The sequence below is a fragment of the Lepisosteus oculatus genome, chromosome 2, assembly GCF_040954835.1.
Source record: "Lepisosteus oculatus isolate fLepOcu1 chromosome 2, fLepOcu1.hap2, whole genome shotgun sequence".
NCBI classification, from domain to species: domain Eukaryota; kingdom Metazoa; phylum Chordata; class Actinopteri; order Semionotiformes; family Lepisosteidae; genus Lepisosteus; species Lepisosteus oculatus.
Genome location: NC_090697.1, coordinates 61,221,796 through 61,243,921, shown reverse-complemented (window position 1 = coordinate 61,243,921; position 22,126 = coordinate 61,221,796). Strand labels below are relative to the sequence as shown.

Sequence of the window (22,126 nt, the reverse complement as noted above, 5' to 3'; positions counted from 1 at the left end):
ATCAATGTGCTATACACATTTAAATTAATCTCTTGTTTCATTTCTCTTGTTTTGAACCCTTTCATCAATTTTGTCTAAACAACTGTGTAAACATCTGCAGTCCATACTACTCTGTTACTTTTTGGACCAGGAAATCTAACTTTTTAATAGTATTTATGGAGGAATCAGCACCGGTGCACAAAAACACTTTAAAAATTGATTGCTCTGAAAAACAACAAGAGGGACTTGGTGTCATCCTTTCCACCTGTAATACTAATTAAATGTTTGTGGGATACAGTTCCACAGAGAAGGACTAATGACCTTACACAGGCACCTCAAATACTTATAAATAGTTTCATCAGGTGTAGGTTAGGCACTTGCTTATTGATTGACGGTGTACATTTTTGCATGGTATAATTACAAATGTTTCTTTGCATAAAAAGGAGATTCCAGGTGATTCTGTTAAGTGGGTTGGAAGTACTCTTGGGTATCTGAAGGGTGAAGTAGAGGAGAGAGGGGGGCTTATCAGGATCAATTTTAATTTATAGACATACTATACTCTGAAATCAAGTCTCCTGCACTTTAAAGCTCCGATCCTTTGCATTTTTTGTGTGCATATCCCTGGAACCACCTTAGTAAAAGGCAGTGCGTGTCGCAATGGTATTCATTTTTCCCAGTCCTAAATACAGATAATCACAAACATATTCACAGAGAATATTGCAACAGGAGATACTGAGCAGTTCAGGTGTTGTACTTCAAGTATAGGACCATATTATCCTGAAGTTGCTTGGTAGACTCAGGGCTACTGTCTACTTAATCCACTGTGGCAGGCCTGGAAATTCTCTGTGCAGCAGCACACAACTGGCCTATTATGGCAGGGACCAAAGATTGTCTTCTGTTGACAGACTTAAACAATGTTAAGGAAAATGTTATCTTTATAAAGCTTCTGTCATGAAGATAGGAGGTATATCACAGTGAAGTGATTAGATTTGAATTTGGGGAATTCAAAGTGGGATTTATACTACAGTATATAAAGACAGATAATTGGCAATGCCTTTTAAGAACAGAAAAGGCCAAATTCAACTTTAAACAATATGGAGCTCTAGCTCCAAAACAGACATACTCTGTGAAAACAAAAACAAAGACAACCTCCGCAATGGAGAACAGCTTTTGATTGATTTTACAATATATATTAAGAACAAATACTAAAATGTAAACTGCAGAAGCAGAGGGTTCTGCTGAACTACCTGATGAAAAACCGATTGCAATGGAAGCTCATTTCTCTATAATGCCTATAGTTTTAAATGTAATGAAAAAATGTTAGCTGTGATTGATACATAATTTTCCTAGCTATTTCTCTGTGGAAATAGCTGTGTTTTGTAATCTGTCTCTAAGTAGGTAGCAACATATATGTTAACACTTAATTAGGGGTTATTAAATATGACATCAAGTCCTGAAGTGATGTGAGTTTGAGCCTGAGCAGTAAAGATACCAACATCTAACATCTCTATGAGGAGAAATGTTGTGTTTGTCAACATGTTGGGGGGAGGGTCCCACAACTCAATTTAAATAATTTCTGTGGTATCAAACTTTGCCAAGGAAACACCATGAAAAGCTACAGTAAGGAGAGCTTTATTTTGTCAGGGACTGATCTGCATCACCAGTTTAAATCCATATCTTTTTATCCACTGGAGAATTTTGTTTAACCCAGTTCTTTTAATTATTCAGTGAACTGGTGATCTAGAGAGTGACAGACAAGGACATTTTGAAAAGCAAAATGAAAGAAAAAGCTCTCCATTCTGGCTTGTTTAGCGTTTTTTCATTCTCATAATGGAATAGTTTGGAATATCAGATGCTGTAGCACTGTTGTCTGCAAACAATTACAGTTGCCAAAGCTGCTTGCAGAAAACTCAAGTCAATGTACTTTATCAGGAATTATACATGAATGACAGGAAAGGCACTACTTTAAGAGATATTGTATGTTGACTTTTCATCATGCTAGTTTTAAGATCAGCTTAATTCAAATACCCATTTCAATATCTTTAAGGAAAAAGGTTATTATTTAACGAAGAGCTTGGCTTTTAAAGAATTTAGTCACCTTCCTTTTTGGTGATCCCCAATAGAGATTTGGTTCATGAAATGAGATCTATTGCCACAGATTTACATGAGAATTACAGGATTTCTTCTTCACACAATTTTGTAAGCACTGAATTGTGCTCAAGCATGGCATCAAAAAGGACTACCTTCAACAGTGGTATTTGGTTCCAGAAACATCAGGGTTTTTTTTTTTAACTGGGCATTTAAGTGTTATATGTGTAGGAGTAAGTTCTAACCATCAGCAAGATACGAATTTCTGATGTGTCCACTTCTATGTGATGCTCTAAGGGAAAGTCTTCTTTGAGTATATGTACGCTATCATCTGTGGTGGTTTTCAGTGCACTGGTGATGTGACTGTCCTTTGGTTTTTTACACTATACAGGCAGGAATCTTAATCTCAAACAGGACTCTGAAAACTGGGCATTTTAATTTTAAGTTAAAGGGGCAGTGGAAAGCAAAAACACTGCTCATTCAATAATCTCAATAATCTTGTCTCATAAATTAATTAGGACTTGCAAAAGCTTTAACCTAATGTCATGACAAAGCCCCAGGGATTTTTTCTCTGTAGTGATACCACATCCTACATTTCATCGCATCCACTTCATCCCAAGCTGCTCAGCATGGAAAAACACGAAATGGTGCTGCATGTACTGTTGCAAACTCAATGAGAGAGATTACGCAGAGTTTCACAGGGGTACTGCTTTCTTTGATTTTCACTTTAAACAAAGACAGCTGTATTATTGTTTTTATTGATACGTTGGTTGACAGGATAATGAAAAGTACAGTCAAAGCTTTATGAAGAGATAAACACATAGGAATAAAAATATTTGTTTCACACACGGTGTGCAATTTCCCATCATGCCCCGCTTCTTCCAACTAATTACAGAATATACATTTACATTATAGCTGGTAAGAAAGCAAAGTAATATTTAGAAAATTAAAAGCAATTTTACTAAAATAAAAACATTTTTATTTCATCGACTGTAGTAAGGTCTTATACACTTTTTATTGAGTCTATTGTCACACAGGACTCTTATTTAAATGTTTTGTTTAGCTGATCTGATGTAACACATCTATTATATGCGTTTTTAAATTATATTTTAAATATACTCCCACCCTCCATATACTAACAGTAAAACACTTCATAGAATTTGGTTACAGTATTGAAGTAAAGTTAAAAATCTTAAGTATACTGTATAAATCAAAATCTTTTTTTTTGTTGGTTCAGTACTGATTTTTTCTCAAACCCTCCACATCTAAAACACTATAAAAAAGTGAAAAAAAAAACTCTTCATCAGCAAATGCTGTCAGCTGGTTAAGCATCTTGTACTCAAGATCCATGGCTTTGAGACCCAGCCTACTGACCTCTGCCACAGCACAAATTTAGAAGAGCTGCAGGAACTAGCAGACACACCCTGAAGAGTGGTTATGTGCACGCCCCAAGCAGGGGGGATGGAGGCTTTAGACCACAGAGAGAGCAATAACTGAGTGACTGGAGATCACACCCATAGGGAATGGCATGTGCACCCTAGGCAGGATCTCTAGAAAGTGCCCAGCGGAAGACAGATATGGACACTGGAAGCCACAAGCAACAGGGGAGAACTGAGAGGCTCCAGGTCACCCAGGAGCCCAATCATCCCAGCAAATGGAGGTAGACACAATGGGGGACTCATTTATTAAGAGGTGAAGACATTGTAGGTAGTCTTCTGACACAATTGGGTCTTCAAACCAGTATCTCAACCAGTATCTCAATATGAATCATTGTAGTACTGAACTGATTTTCCCAATGGAAAAATGTTAGAAATGAGAGATCTGTAGCTGAACAGAGGCCTCATACTTTAGTTCCACCCAGAATGTTTAAATTCACTTATTATTGTAAACAGCATCATATCATCATCATAGCATCAAGATAAAGTTACAAAAACATAGCACTATACACTCTACACTACCACTACCTACAAACAATTATTCCAGCATTAAGTACAAACAAAATGTAGGTTTTAGTAAATTGTTTTAAAACTCAATGATTCAACTAATCTTCTTGGATAAAAGCATCAGCCAAACAAATGCATAAGTTACTGTAGTAAGGTGCCCAGTTAGTTAACAGGCTCCTGGCAGAAGCTGGAATGTGTCCTGCAGCCATAGACCAGTTTGGGACAAATTACATTGGATTTAATTTAAAATTTAAGGATTTAAATGAAATGTAAAAATAGATAATCAGGCACAATGCTCTTCTCAGGAGCTTTACTGTTCCCACATGATAGCCCTGAGAACCAAGAAGAAATATTGGGCTTTAATGTGTAGTTAAAAGATTTTCTTACAGTTTACACAAAGGCTTGAGGGAGCATGGAACAAACCACCCAGCCATGTTGTTGAAGCTGACACCCTGGCTTATTTCATGAACCAGCAGGATGAGAACCTTGGATCAGTAAGCTACCACCAAATGGGATAGCTGAGTTGAAATGCCTCCTTTATAAGCTGTTTTGTGTTCTTATGATATTCAGAATTCCCATCATTCAGGTGTCCCAGCTGAAACATAACTATTTATTTCTCACCAAAAGAACAATTTACACCACTGAGTGGTTTAATCAGGAATAATGGAGCAGGATCTACAAAGAGCAGTAAGCTTGAAGTTGCATATATTGGAAAACAAAACATGAATGCAGAAATAGGTAAACAAAACTCTTAACAAGCAAGCAGATCAATTAAAGGCATGAATTGGTGCCAGAGATTTACAGTACAGGCAGAATGAAAACCAGCAGAAACGGGGGTCTCCCACGACCAAGGGTGGAAACCTCTATTCTGTATGATATTAAAATAAACCTTGTTGCCAAAGATTTGAAAGGAAAGATTGCTGACAAGAAACAAGTGCTAAGCTACAGTAACACAGTGTAATCAATAATGATGCTATAAGGAGGCCAAATTTGAAATGTCTGATTCCAGTCAATGCTAGTTTACTCACAAGACTTGATGATATGTTAAAAAATACTTTATAATGCAGAATATGTCAACTTTCAAACAAGGGGCTACATCTGCAGAACTGTAGCTCATCTATTGACCCATCTAAGGCTACGTCGACATGCCATTTTAATTGAAAAAAATCTAGCTGGATTTATTTTAACTTAGAATCATCTCTATACCCACCCCAGTTTAAATTATTGAGCTGATTTCAAAGCTACCTTATCTTTTCATTCAACTGCCCACACAGATCCAGAGGAGCTAAAGACACAGAATTCTTGCAGAGATCAGGCTGGTAACTCTTCACACTCTGAACTCTTTCACATTCTGGTCCTGAAGAAAAACAGTCCTGTAGGTATTTCTTTCAAAATAATCACCATTTTCATATCAGATGGAAAATGTACTATGAACCTTGTACCAGGATGCATGAAATGTCATTAAATGTTTTGTCGCTGAAGAAACACAGCACAAGAAACAGAAACAAGGCGCTGGACAGAGTACTGATGCAACTCTCACTAATTATTATTGTGAGCCCACAGGCTCTTGGGTAAAAAAACAGGTTGTTCTTTTGTGGGAAGTGAAAGAAACCCTGTTTGCCTTTGAAACTGAATATCCCCAGTGGGCACTCAAGCAGCTGCTAAAGGGAACAGTAGTCTCGGTTCTGCTGGAAAATAAACCCAGCTTGGAACCAGTGATCTCTGGGCAGAAGGGTTTCACCTTGGATCTGAACAGAGACCTTTCCTGGTCCAAACACTCAGGAATCCTTAATTTACAAAATTTTAAATGGACATTGTTTTTCTTTTTAGAGGATGATAGGAGAATCCTCAAATTTAGCATACTATGTGATACAAATGTAAGGTCAACAAATACCTATGTGAATTTCTCTTAAGGAATGAGAGAATCTTGCAATAACTTAGCCTTGACAATAAGCCAGTGCAAAATCAAACAGAAAACCTGTCTTGCCAAATTGTCAGTCTTACTGAAAAGTACTAACAGATTAGCCTGCCAGAAGTTGACAGACTAACAACTGTAAGACAGAAAATTTCAAGTTAAGGATTGTGTCTGTTCAGGATACCTACAGATGCAGCCATTCAAAGTGTGCGGTACAGACACGTACCGGAGTTAATTGGCTATGGTGTCGCGCATTGTGACCCACAATGACGCGCGGTACCGCGGTACGTGATTGGTTGAACAACAGGGGCACTCGTGGTCCGCTGGTCTGTCGTAGAAAGATTTACAGTAAATGTCTTTACTGTGCCCGTTTAAGTATTGAATATTTATATGGAATTTTACCACTGAAGAGAAATCTTAGTACCTGAGCATAAAAAGAATAGGAGCATACTGTAACGCGTGTGAAGGCCATAAACTATATTAATTTTGGAACATAAACATACAGTATATGGCTGGTCTCGGTACTTTAAAGAAAAAATACACACCAGTATTCCATTTCTCCCTAAACATTTTAAGCATTGTAGTCTTTAACTAACGAGATACCGGAGTCAACAAGCATACTTTTAGAATGTGATTAAAAGGGAATATAATATGGAATCGCGTATCTAAAGAAATTAATAACGATATAATTATATTCATGTACCACAACACAAGAATAGTACACGCTGTACATTGTCTGTTGATAATGTTTCTGTAGTGCTTTTTCAGCACTCTGCATGTGACCTTGCCGGTGGCGCTGTGGGTTAGGTTCCTGACTCCCATGTCACACGGTCTGTGATCGAATCCCACTGTGGAACCATGACTTTTTTTTTAACAAACATTTCTTTGAAAAAATGAAACGTTTCCCTTGGTCAGAGATTAAATAAAACCTCACTCGCACCAAATTTATATTTCTAAATATCACAACATGATCGAATTTAAGTCATTTTAATAACAATAAATAGTCACCTAGGCGTTACAATCTAAACGTTTTTTGATTCACAATCAGACAAATGCAACATAAATTGATATCTTTGTCTTCTAAGTATCTTAATAAACTTTCAGCATAGCTTTCTCCCCATTTAGGTTTATTTTTCTTGGGATCTTGGGATCAAACTTGGAAAGATTAGATTGTAATCGTTTTTATTTTTTAAATACATTGCGGAGTTAAAGCAAGTTAAAGCCTTGATTTTATATATCACCTTTAAAAGTGAAATCTCAAAGCAAAGTAAATACCCAACACCGATTGTACCCATCTGTCATGCTAATAAAGCACCTTGAATTGAATTGAATTAAGGGAGATAGGGGGAGGGCGAGCGAGACAGCCAGGACAGACAGGCAAATAAGATACACTCCACAAACATTCACAACAGCGACATATCATAAAACATTTGCACATATAGTTAGGTTATTACTCGGTTTTCAAAGTGCAATGAAATACAATATTGTTGTTGTTGCTGTTATTGTTGTTTTTATCCTGTAAAGCGTTTTGAGAAGCCACCTTTAAAGGCGATATATAAAAGTGCTGAATATTATGGAATGTGTTCCGCCGGGGATTCAAAAAAATTATTTTTTTAATCGCGTATCTAAGGAAATAGCAGTATAACTTTGTTCATGCACAAACAGTGGCATGTTACATTGTTAATTTGGGAGTCTCCTCTTGCCAGAAAGCTCTAAATTGCATTTTGAGTGCGGTTTTTGACAATTGCAACTCATAAATAAAGCTGATACAGTTTAGACTTATTTTAAACTGTATTACAGCAGCACAATGGACAATGCAACGTAAATTGCAAAAATGCATTTGGAATCTGTCCAAGCCCTACTTTGTCAGGCATTTTTTTTTACTGCAACGGACATAAAAACTCCCTTGCTTTTAACAGAGCGTTTCATAATTTCTAACTATCAAAATTATTTAAACTGCGACACTTATCATTCATTCCATTCCATTATCAGTCTTCCATTTCTCCCTAAACATTTTAAGCATTAAAGTTTTATGAAACGGTACCCAAATATGCGATTGCTGTATGGAATGAATTTTAATTTTTAAAAATTATTTAACACGAAAATTAAGCTGTTTACATCTTCCGCCTGAGAACAGTTGTACCAGAAAGATGATTTCTTTCTATTCGAAACGTGTATTTTAAAAGTTTAAGAAGTAAAAACCTTACAGCGTACACAGATTTCTAAACTGATTAAAATCAGTTTAGAAATTGATTCTAAATTAATAATAAACTTTATTTTATATAGCATTTTAAACAAATAAGTAATTAGATTGCTCATAAACCTAATCGCTTTTTCTCCATAAACACAGCGTGATTGCTCTCTGAAAATGCTTTTTCTTTTTATTTAGGCTCAGATTTCAACTATAGATCGTATTATTATAAACTTTTTTGGAAAAATGTATTTTATGTAAACCATGTTTGCTATTAATTCATTTAGGGCTAGAATATGTTTATTGTCTTCCAATCGAGTCGAGTTGACATTAGAAGCTTGCCACGCCCGGACTGTTACACCAATGCATTAGCATGTTAAAGTGATTTCATTGAGGAGCCTAGCTTTCTTAACTAGTAAGTACTGAACTTCCTTGGCTTTGGAGGGGGAGGTGTCTTTCGCTGGAAATCTCGCCCCCTTCTACTTTGAAAATACCTGTGAAACTAGTTTAATTCGTCACAGCCAGCACTCCCGCAGAGAGGGGGGTTGTACTCGTTACTGTCTTAGCCGGAACACATCATTATATCTCATTTTGTATTTCTTTAAAAAAATCGTTTGCCCAGCTTAACACTATTGCTGTTGTTTTTATCCTGTAAAGCACTTTGAGGAGCATAGCTTTCTCACCACTTAGATTACTTTTTGATACCATCCTTACACAAAGCAGAAACTTCTTGTATTTTCCTATGACATACAAGTGGAAAGATTACAGATTTTAATCGTCTTTTTTCTGAACCAGGGAAAATCTGATCATGTCTCTCTATAACAATAATAAAAAACTTTATTTTACATATCACCTTTAAAAGTGGCATCTCAAAGCAATACAGTAGATGTAAACCACAGATTACAAAGTAAATACCCAGACAAACGCAAATGCTTTTATTCATTCAGCAGAGAGAGCGTAAAACCTGGGCGTAACAAGCTGTTCCTTTTTCTGATCACTCGCTCTCTGGATAAACGTCTCACCTGTCTTGTTTTTTGTTTTCCTAATTTGTTGATTATGCCTTCTGAGATCCACTCCTGCCCTCACACCTAAAGAAGACTATGTTAAATTTCTTTGCGCGGTCCATTGTGCAATTAACCCTCGTATGTACTGTCCTTAAGGTGATATCACATAAAGGTGATAAGTAAAATAATGTTTTTATTATTGTTATAGAGAAACATGATCAGATTTTCCCCGGTTCAGAAAAAAATATTTAAAGTATATTAGTTTGTCACTAGTATACTTTTAATACAGTCTTTGCTGTGCTCTAGAGGATCCTTGTGATATTTCGAGCTCTGGTTGAATGATAAGTGTCGCAGTTTAAATAAATTTTGTAGTTGGAAATAATGAAACGCTCTGTTAAAAGCAAGGGAGTTTTTATGGCCGTTGCAGTTTTTTTTAAACTGAATCAGCGCTGAACTTGTTTGAATTGACTGAGCTCCGTTCTGTACCACACAATGATCCCCCCAGAGTCTCTGCCCCGGCTGATTTGTTTTTTTTGGACAGAGGGTAAAAAACTCTCCCTCTCGCTTTCACTCCCCCCCTGTGTATTGTCTGTTTTTTTTGTGCTGTCCTTTGACAAAACAAGGCTCACCAGATAATGTGAATCGAAACCTGTTTTTCTAGCTTTTAAAGTCGTGCGATGTGTAAGCGGGAAAACATCATTATATCTTACATATGAAAAATACATAATATAGCTCCCAAACAAACATAAACGTGTTTTTAATAAGATGCTTTTCATAATCTGACAATTTCAGGAAGACTAATGTCTGGCTTTTTTTCTGGAAAACCATAACTCTGGTCTTGTCCAGATTAACTGTCAGCGCTCAGGTCTGACAGTGCTGCTCCAGCAGTGTCAGGTTCTGCCGCAGCCTCTGTTCTGTGGGCGACAGCAGGACCAGGTCGTCTGCAAAGAGCAGGAACTCGATTTCTGTAATTAATGCAGATCAGTAAATCAAGGGACAAAACAGTTATTGCGCCCGGCTCCTCAATAGGCTTTGACGTGCTAATGCGTTGGTTTAACAGGCCGGGTGTGGCAATGTTTTTTTATTATTGTTATAGGGAAACATGAGCTGATTTTCCCCGGTTCAGAAAAAAAGATCTAAAGTACTGTATACTAGTTTGTCACTCTTCTCATCCCCTCTTTGCTAAATGGCTTTTGAATAGAGTCACATGAAGAGAGAGGTGAAACAGCCCTACACAGCCCTGTCGCAGTACACGAATATAATTATATCTTATTAATTTCTTTAGATACGCGATTCTTTTAATACAGTCTTTGCTGTGCTCTAGAGGATCCTTGTGATATTTCGAGCTCTGGTTGAATGATAAATGTCGCAGTTTAAATAATTTTCGTAGTTAGAAATTATGGAAGGCTCTGTTAAAGGCAAGGGAGTTTTTATGTCTGTTGCAGTTTTTTTGCAACATGAATATAATTATATCGTTATTAATTTCTTTAGATACGCGATTCCATATTATAATCCCTTTTAATCAAATTCTAAAAGTATGCTTGTTGACTCCGGTATCACGTTAGTTAAAGACTTCGATGCTTAAAATGTTTAGGGAGAAATGGAATACTGGTGTGTATGTTTTCTTTAAAGTACCGAGACCAGCCATATACTGCATGTTTAAGTTCCAAAATTAATATTATTTATGGCCTTCACACACGTTACAGTATGCTCCTATTCTTTTTATGCTCAGGTACTAAGATTACCCTTCAGTGGTAAAATTCCATATAAATATTCAATACTTAAACGGGCACAGTTAAGACATTAAATATACATATACATACTGTATACAGTACAGTTTGCATACAGTAATATGTTTATGTTCCTAAATCAATCTCTTTTATGAGCATGTGAAAGGCATGGTGAATCACTGTACTTTGCATGATTGGAAACAAATGCGGGATTGCGAAATGCTGTGGTGTTACTTTTACAAAGACGGTCAATGAAAAAAATAATGTGGACCAGGGCAATACTTTGAGTTTACAGCTTGTCCAAGGTCATTCATTATTAATACTATTAGTAATATCTTCGTTAAAGACTTTGATGGCGACAGCTGAAACATGAGAGGTTGAGCTTTATTAGCTCCACCTTGCGGAAATTCCGAATACTATTATTTTGCTTGCGGTATTATAAGAGAATTTACGGTAACTAGCGGTATTTACCGGTAACTCCCAGTAGACTGCGTAAAGCGCACCGGAAGATAATGCGGCATCATCGGCGCATTTTGAATGGCTGCATCTGTATATCACCACCAAGCTCCAAGTCTCTTATCTGTTGCAACTATGTTAACATGGTGTAGAAACAGGCCCAGAGCTCTCCATTTACAAGAATATTCCACATATTCATGTCCACAGATCAACAGGGTAATGTGTAAGGTTTACTTTCTAAAACCACAAAAAGCATCACATTTCTACTAAATTCCTGAAGACAAAGGGTTCGTGTTCCAGACAGGGTAAGATTATCTGTAAACCCTCTAGCACATGGTGCCACTGTTGTTTCTTTAAAAAAACACAAATTGCCTAGAAATAATAATTTAATTTTAACTGGAGTGACATATACAGTACTAATACACCTGAATCTCTTGAATAATTATATAATTCATTAAGCTGTAAAAACTAAATACAAGAAAGCAAGATTGATCATTTTAACCTTAAATAATTTCTGAACACTGATACTTATCATAAAATACCTATTATTTTTAAGATTGTTTTCTTTTCTATAGATTTTTTTTTTCTGAATATGTACTACCAACACTACCCAAATGAACTGTATCAAATATCCAGTTTCATGTCACAAAGCATGGTGTCAGGCTTCAACCTTCAATAGAAATGTACTATATGGTCAAAGCTCTGGAATACATAATATTCCAGAAGGAATAACAGGATACCAGGTGTGCTAAATCTTGCTAATGAATGTCTCTTGATCTGGATTACTTCCTGAGTGTTCTGGGCCACTAAAATGGGAGTTTGGCAAAAGGGTAAGAAGGTAATCTCCTTTAGGAAAGCACTGTCCATCTGTGAATACCATCTGCCAGGCTGTGCTCCTAGAAAACCCCTGGGCTGGATTGCCTGTGAAATGCACTGGTCACAATAACCATAGGTTTTGAAGACACCTAGAAATCAATTAAGCTGTAATAAGGAAACACCTTCTGTACAAGACCAATGGACCAATGAGTTCTGCTGTTTCTTTAAGATTTTTTTTAAATACAACCAATACAGATGTGAATGCCAAATTAAAATAATAGGGTTTTATTAATCTAACTGAAATACTGGGGAAAAGAATTACTTGGATTAAGCTTGACTCCATTTCACAAAATTAAGGACCTCAAATCTATGCTAGCACAATGAGGAGTTCAATATGCATTTTGCAAAAAAGCCATTCTAAGAAGGCAATGACAGCAGGGTCTGAAGGATCAATTGACACATTGAGAGCTGTAGAAGCTACAGAGGAAATTCAATTAGATTCAGACAAAATTCGAGATTGGACAAACACCTGGAAGATTATGTTTAATGTAAAGAGCAGTTTATGACATGCAAGTAGCAAAAAGTTTTAAATATAAAATAAGACTTGCTGAAGTTGATGAAGCCACCTTTAAAAAAGACTTTCTATACTGATGTTAATTTATCACGTTCATCTTCTTGACAATGTAGGAATAAAAGGAATGTATAATGTTATTAAATAAACATAAAAGGAAATTATAATGTTCGGATATACAGTTAAGATTGTTGAATTTCAAACAAAGAATGTTAAAATTGTACAATTCATTAGTAAGACTTTAGTTTGAATATTGTATACAATTTTAATTTAGAACAAAAAAACACACTGAAACTATCTGACCTTTAAAAGAAACACACGTCACAGCATCCCCCGTAGTCCAAACTTTGAAAATAGCTTAAAATGACTCTATTTCCATTAAGAAAAAGTACAGAACACAGAAGTTATAGAGCATGTAGACTTGGAGCCACCAATAGTGATGTAAGATATTGAAGAATCAAGAATATTCATATTTTCAAATGTCCCAGCCTTTGGATGCTACTTCAACAAAAACTGTTATTCTTCTGTTATTTTTTAATAAAACTTGCAAACTACATTTTTCTATTAACAGGACACCTCATCTAAACTGCTTCAGATTTTTTAAACTGATTTTTATTCCAATTAAATGGAACAAGAAATTAGTATTAACTTTGTATCACATGCCAGAGTGTCTTGAAGCAGTTTGTCCTTGTATTATTCAACACTGACTGCAACATTTTCACACTGAAATTCTGTTTGAAAACAGAAATGTGACAGTGCAACCTTTTATTGGAATAGTACCTACCACTGGCCAAGGTAATGCAACGATAGATTCCCTTTACAGGGAATTAAACCGTTAAACTTGCTAAGGACTGTGAGAGAAGGGTAGGTTAACAAGATCAAGGTTCTCATTTTTAGTCCTCACCCTTCAGGCTCTGCAAGGTTTTTTCTTTCCTCCCCATGAAAACATAATCAACACTGCACCTGAGTCAATATTAAAGTGGTATACACAAGCACTGCTTAAAAAAATAAAAAATGGTGTCAGCTCTTTCCCACATATAACACTCTTTTTTTATGGTATATCTTAATTTTTCATCCTGGGGGGTTCGTCTAGTACACACCCTTTGGGAATCTTGTAATCATTAAGATATTTTCCAAATGGAAATGATTGCAGGCTATAAAGGTTTATAGCTTTCCTTAGGGAAATTAGTAAACTCACTTTAAGTGATATGCCAATGGAACAATTCACAATTCCATAATAACCAGTGCAAAATAACATAACAGAAGACATATTTCTTGAATCTCTATGACTATAAAACAGATTTCCCTAGTTTCTTAATGTTATAGCTAATGTTCCTTACTATAAAGGATAAAAACGTGCAATGTTATGAGATAATGGTAGAACGTATTGCAGAGTGCTCTAAATTGAAACCAAAGGGAAGCACTACAATGTTAAAAATGATATAACATTGATCTACATTTCCATCTTTAATGAAATGAGTAAAGTCAATTCAGTAGGATATACCCTGGTTAGGAAGCTAGTCCATCACAGGACACACACAAACATACATCCACACACCTACTTTTTCCCAGAAGCCAATTAACCAACCAGTATGTCTTTGGACTGTGGGAAGAAACACACACAATCACAGAGAGAACATACAAACTCTACACAGACCACACCTCTGCAACTGAACCCAGGATACCAGCACTGTGATGGAGCAATGCTAACCACTACACCAGCATGTCACCCTTGGTTTCTCCCCTTAAAATCCATGATCATGAGCTGCTGGCAGAAAATGGTTAGAGTGCATTACCTAGGTGCATTTTGGTGATGGAAAATGTGAGACCCTCTTTTAAAAATAAAGTACTTTTGTATGGAAACTGTTATTACTACATTAAATAATTATATTTTAAAAAACTGCATTGACTGAAAGGCTAGAAGGGATATGTGGAAAGCTGAACTGAGTTATTTGAAATCCTGAATGGAATTGATAAAGAAACCCAAACAACTATAAACTCAAGTAGGAAACTATGACCACAGAATCCAAATCAAAATGAACATGTTTTTTTATTGGGGTGAGGGTGAAGGGGAAAGAGACTGATGCTGGGTTCCTTTATGACACTCCTGGATGAGGTCCTCAGCACAATTAGGTACTAACCACCAAATGAAAGTGTTTTTGAAAAATGACTAATGAAAATCTTACAAAGAATTGTGTTTATTTTGTAATAAACTACCTAAACAAGACAGGGAAAAGAACAAACTGAGATCTTTTCAAAGCATCTTTATAAGATCAGGGAACCAATAAGCTAAATGAAACCAAATATGCAAAACTGGCTGAATGTTCCCCTCTCATTTGAAAGCTTTATGCTCTGAAATGTCAATGTTAATGTCTCCAATTACTGCAGATGGACTATGGTATGTTTCTGCTGGAAAGTAATCCAGTTTCCTAAACCCTACAATGCTATGTGCTGCTATTGATACACCGTCCAAAATATTATATTCAGCTCAGTTTACAATTGCACTCTTCTGTATTGCAAATGCCAAAATCTTGAGTCAACACTGTTCATCCTGTGAATAACAGAGGTAAGTTTTCAGTACAAGATGAACACATTCCAAAGCTCTTAGCGATTTTCATTCCAATACAAAAACATTATACTCAACCAAACACTCAAGCATATTAAATATGCAAGAGTGTAAGGAAAAGAAGCAGACTTCTTACAAGTTTATTTAATCACATTAAATCACAAATACGTTTTAACTATGGAACATCTTACTAAATGCATAAACATATTTGAGAAGCAGGGAAATGCCCGAGTTATTAATCTCCAAGCAGCTGGGAATAGATTGATTTTTAAATAACTATTTTATTTGGTTTTCCAATGATGGGGTCAACACAGTTGTTAAAGATTTAATGCTTGTAGCTAGCTTGGAATGTTTACAGTAATGTATTACTACTATTCATAAATTATTTTAGTATGCAGAATTAAGAACAAAGCCCCAAATATTGATGATGTTTTCCACATTTGCTTTCAGTTAGTGCAGTGGTACATAATACAATGATTTGTAAAGGATTTTCGAAAACACTGGACAGGCCAGCATCTTGATTGACACAGGACTCAAATGATTAGTATAAAATGAACAGCTTATCTGTCTAAGTATGTCTGGAAGTCTAAGAAACCAAAGTAAAAACATTTGAACACTTTTTTCTACAGGTATGCAAGAGAATTGATTAAAACCAAAAAAACTTTTGAAAGCCATTAGGATTCTTTAGCACTTTGAAAGAGATGACTATGCATTCATATCTTCTTCCCATATTGATCTTACAGAAAGCCACAAAAAACACTTTTGATATATCCTGATTTTGATTTAGTCCAATTGACTACTTCAATAAATTAGTGCTTTTTTCTGAGAAGAGTGCATAATAATAAATAACAGTTGTAAGGATAAGTAAGTAGTAGGTTTGTAAATTCAATGCTACAATGAAGGTCTAAAATAAAATGTGAGTTTAATTGATTAAGTGAAAGAAATAAAAAGCTGCAAACAGTGATCATTAGCAGCAAAGCAGACATTCCTTTTAATGACCAAGAATAATTTTATAAGTTATATAGCTTCCTATATGTGGATGAGAACAACCTATTATAAAATAACACATATGTAAACTCTGTCAGGAGGATCTTCATGTGACATTTAAGAAAGATTAGAGGTCATGGGAAAGGTAATTTTTTCTCCATAATAACCATGATCTTATTTTCTGCCTATAAGGAGGTATAATACAGTTTCACATTTGACCTTTAAAGAGAGTCCAAAGGTCAAGAAGAGGACTTTTTTTTTCGTAAAGCACATATGGTTTTCTATGTGTGTTCTACTACACTCATGACATTTTCTGCATTCCATAAGCAAGTACAGGATGATTTTGACTGTAACCACAAAGAATGGCCAGAGGTCATTGGCAAGGCAGTATTTTTTTTGTTTGAGCAAAAAAGATTGTTTGAGCTCCATAGTAACTATGATCAGGCAGCAGTGTGCAGTAGTGGTTAGGGTACTTGATTTGTAACTGGAAAGTTGTGGGTTCATTTCCAGGGAGGGGCACCATAGTCTTACATTCGAGCTAGATATTTCACTCCAATTTCTCCAGTATAATAACCAGCTGTATACTGTATATTATAAATCTTAAAATATACATTTCTTTGAATAAAAGTGTCAGCCATATAAATTAGAAATAATGACCATATCTGCGCTCATTAAGGAGTTAAAAATTCAAATCATGAGATTATCTGAATTAATTCAACCCCGGGCTACAATTCCTATAGGCTAATATACCTCCATGATTATTCATGAGCACTGAATACTGTGCAACAGATATAGGTCATGTCATACGTCCAGACAGGTTAAGCAGATCAGTCATTTTTTGAGGTAATAAACTCAAATTACATATATGCTCCAAGTTTCAGATATGCATTTCACTGATTTTATAAAAAGATTTGAAAAATCTGAGAAACTAAAAAAATGCAAATCATGTGACAGATCAGCTTCATTTCCACATTCACTGTAGACCCATGAGAACACTGGAACTAAACAAAGTTTTACGAGTCCGACATATTTTACCACCAAGATACACCGAACACAATCATGGGCATGAATTATATGTCACCCCACGAGTTTCAAACTCTAAGATGCTTCGTTTCAGAGAACAAAATATGTCAAGGTTCCTCACATTTTGTCAAAAATCCAATCTTCTTGGCATAATTTTCAACAATTGTGACTTGTTGGCATCATTTTCACACTGATGCAACTTTCCTTAGTTCTTTACAATCCTGCTTAATTTCATGAGTTTTTTTTATCAAGGGGTTTGGCTTTCAAAGGCATTTAATCAGAATCCAATAATAGAGACAGGGCTTCAACAGCTTCATTAATCGACCTGCTTATAAGTAAAACAGATACAGATACCTTAGAACAGTGGTTCTCAAACTGTGGTACGCGTACCAGCAGTGGTACGTGGTGTGCCGCCAAGTGGTACGCCAAATGTCCCTGGAACTGTGTCGTGTGCGCAGAAAAATTGGGACGGGTTTTCATATTTTGTATTTTAATACGTGTCGAATACGCAGCCTACGTACTACGATACAGTGCGCGCTAATAGTTCAGTGGACACAAGAGATACTCTGTAATTCCATACCACTCTATAGGACTGCGTGCTACGGATGTAAGTCACCAATTGTATTTAAAAAAAGCTACTGTATCTCCAGAAAATAGGGAGAAAGGAGAATGTGCGTGATTTTGGAACAATACTAACATTGTAAACACAGGAATGCATAGAAATACGTGCTACGAAAGTGAGCAAACGAAAGCGTGATAACAGAAAAATATTTAAGAACTGTTCTAATTTGAGAAAAATACACCGAGCGTGTCTGTGTTTCGCTCCCATGCGCATTAAATAAAAACTTTAAATAAATACGGAAATAAAAACGGAAACGCGGAAAAATGCAAGCTTCCGGATTGCTAAAGCAGGTAAGTTAAACTATTTTTGAAGAACCTTATTTACCGTTGGCAAAAGAGCTGACACGTATTATGTGTAGAGAAAAAGCTGCTAAACAGCTCGACCTGCTGCCCCCCTCCCCCTGAAAGACACAGTCATTCATAGAATTATTGAAATGAAGGATTATATCAAAAGTACACTGATAGAGCGCATTAAGATGAGCAGATGTTTTTCACTGCAATCAGATGAGTCTGTAGTCGATTTGGCCAATTTGCTCGTTTACGTTAGATACGAGTTTGAGGGCATGTCCCATGAAGACTTTCTGTTCTGTAAACAGCTACCAACAGGAACTACAGGAGTGCACATATTTCAGCTTCCGAATGAATTTATCGAAGAGAGTGGCATCGACTGGATAAAATGCGTCGGAGTTTGTACAGACGGTGCTAGAGCAATGACAAGCCGACATAACGGTGTAGTTGCACGAATTAGATAGGTTGCTCCAGAAATTAATGTACGCATTACAACATCCACCGCGAGATCTTTGCCGTCAAGAAAATGCCTGACGATTTAATATCTGTTAGACTCTGTTGTGAATTGCATCAAGGCTCGAAAAATTAATTCACATCTGTTTTGCTCAACTAAACAGGCTCACCCCTCTCACTGAAATGGTGCTTTTTTATTAGTTGTTGTTAATGTTTTTTTTTCCTGTAAAACACTTTGAGAAGCCACCTTTAAAGGCGCTATATCAAATTAAGTTTATTATTATAATATTTATTATATGTATGTGTGAGTGTGTGCACACGCACTCATGTTGGTCATTGAGAATTTCTGGGGTTCCTATGAGAAGATGACTTGTAGGTGGTACTTGGATGCTTTGGTTGGTTTAGGGGTGGTATTTGGTCCAAAAAGTTTGAGAACCACTGCCTTAGAATAAGACAATAACAATAAAAACATAACATAATTGTCCATTATATGTCTCCGTACATTCCTGAAAAATGCTGGTGGGGGAGATGGGTTCCATGTTCACTCCCAACCAAAGTTTTGGGCTCCCAAATAAAAACAATTACACAAATTTATTCATGTAAGGTGTTTAGCAAGTAGTACTAGAAATCATTTGTTATTTTTTTATCAATTTCATGCAAAACGTAAAGGAAAGAGTATTGTTAATTAGCAGTGAACAGTGTGGAAAATGCAAGAGTCCTATAGATGCATATATAGAAACAGTGCCACTTTTTTGGTTCTTTTACTCTCAAGGCTCCAAGGATACAATACATTACGTTGCAGTGGACAATCACTTAACATGCAGAAAATTTGTGAATCCAGTGCGAAGAGCAAAGTCAATAGACTACCAAGCATTAAAGAAAAGTGGTGTGGTCAGATAAATTAGCCTTCACCACATTCTCAATAAACAGAGTGTTTGGTTACAATAGTGAAGGATTCTGATGGTTTTGTAATTTTGTGGGGCACGTTTTTTGGATATTCTTGAACTATACCCGAGACAAGGTTTTCCACCTCCATCAATCAGGCATGAACTGACTGACTTTCTGGCAGGATAGTGTCACATCCCTACAAGAGAATTATAGATACTGGTAGACTATACCACTGTAAATACAGGTCATGGTGGCCCATAGACGTGGTGACCCATTACCTGTTAAATGACTTTACACAGGTTACAAATTTGTGTTCACTACATGTAATTCCGCTTGACTGAAATTACACAAAAGCCTTTTTCATGTTCAGAGATGACCACAGGTGTGATCACAGGATCACAGATCACAGGATACACATAGATGTTCTCTATTATTACATACCATAAGTCATCCTGAATAAGGGCATCTGCTTATCAAAGAACAATGTGTATGTCATCAGTGACTTTCAATCACCTCAAGCAACTAAGGGGTTCAGTGCTTGAGATAAATGGTGGGAGAAGGAAGTTATAAAATCCACTAGAGAGGCAACATTTTGGCTACCACATGCAGTATAAGATAAGAGATAAGATAAGATCACTTTATTGGCCATATACAATTTCTTGCATTAGGAATTTGTCTTTTTGCATATCCCAACTTCCTGTCCATGAGACACACAGACAGGGAGAGAAGCTTGGGGTCAGAGCGCAGGGTCAGCCATTTATACAGCGCCCCTGGAGCAGTTGGGGTTAAGGGCCTTGCTCAGGGGCCCAACAGAGTAGGATTCCTCTGCCAGCCGCAGGATTTGAACCGGCAACCTTCCAGCCACAGGTGCAGATCCTTAGCTACAGAGCCACTGCTCCGCCCTTTTTTGGAGTTTTTGAAACACTTGCTTTTCAGAATGACTTTAAGAGCATAATGGAGTGTGCTGCACACCCTCTCCAATGTGAATTTACACTCCTCCCATTTGGGAGACGCCTCTGTGTCCCCAGGTGCAATGGTAACAGACATTGCAAAGCTGAAATAATCGACTTATAGAAAATAAAATCTCCTCTAAAAATATTTACTAAATTGAGCATACGGGAATTACAGAACAGTGATATACTAGAACATTAACTCACTATTCGACTAAATTAAATGATGAACAGTATTTTAAAATTTGTTTAAAGCTCTCTGCAGTATATATTGTAAGGGTATCACTACACTGTATGCTCAACTTAATCTGATAGTAATACTTTAAATACTACCTATAGTGTGCATATGAGGCTGAACAAAGGGCAATGGATTATGGCCTATTATTACTATCATTATGAAGGTTTAGTAGTACAGCAGGTCATCCCTTGGTTGGGGTGCAATGACAAAATGGGCACCACTAGAGGCCGCCTGGGGGACAGTTTCTGGGACTTTTCTATACTTCACCTGTGGTTGATGGTTTGAGGTTTTTATTGAATGGAATATTGTTACATTTGGATAAAAGGGTGTTCAGTTGTCTAGAGAGAGAGTTACATAGAGAACCGGAAAAAAATATTTATATTTAAACTTTTTAGGGACTGCCAGTTGGGATTCTTCATTTTGAGGACTCTTTTAACCATTACAATGAAGCATTGATTACCACAGGATTTTCTAATGACATTTGTGTTGGAATGTTATGCAAATTTCCCATGAACGATGCTCTCTGACCCTGGGTCATTGCATAGTAGGTAGCAGGACTTATTCTAAGAGAGATGAGCACTTTCAAAACCATACTGATCAACATGTGCAACTCCCACCCTATAATTTCTTGCACACTGACCCTCAGCTGCAAAAAATGCTCAGATTTCTGAAATGCCAAAAGCAGCCCCTGTCCACTACTACGTGTAGTCTTTCTACTGACACAGCAGGTTTTGCAAACAAGTGAGGGGTTTAACAGACTCGCTCGGCATGCTAGTCAGAGCCGAAGCTGGGAAAACAATGTCAGAGCAGTTTTGCTGCACGAGATTCCAAGCATTCCACATTGTCGACTATTTACTTTGTGCTGCCAAATTCTAAATGTTTTTTTTCCACAACAGCAGCCGCTATTTGTAATAGCAATTTAACTCTTTTGGACTTTGAGGAAAAAAAAGTTAGCATGCAAAACTAATGCAAGCTTGTTTGTAAATTCAACTTGTTTAATACAGATGTATGCATTTGGAAGCATCTTTGAGAGGCATCGAACAATTACAGGAGGGCAACAGCTTTTTGTTACTTTATTCCAGCTTAATACTGACAGTGATTAAATTACTGGCTCATATGGATGTAATACTTTTGAAAGTCTATTAAAACTGAGGGTTTAAACAAAACTTGTTGGAAAATGCATGCAGTCCACAGTCACTCCCATGATGGCAAAAAGCTTGTAGCATCCAGCCAAACTGATTAACAAATACTGATTTCAAAATTATAAAAAGGGTTATAAAAAGACAGTATTTATAAAAGACTCTTATTTCTCTTTTTTATTTTTCATGGAGAGGGGTAATAAAGACTCAGGAAGGAGCACACAGAAAAGCTAGTAACCCCGGATGGACACAAAGTATTTCACAATGGGCCTGACACACA

General features: G+C 36.5%; 1 protein-coding gene across 3 annotated transcripts in view; it reads right to left on the bottom strand.

Annotated features, from left to right (window-relative positions):
* The window catches only part of cdc42bpab (CDC42 binding protein kinase alpha (DMPK-like) b), a 190,875-nt gene that overhangs the window by 79,550 nt on the left and 89,199 nt on the right, over nucleotides 1–22,126 (bottom strand). The gene's annotated exons all lie outside the window — the stretch shown is intronic.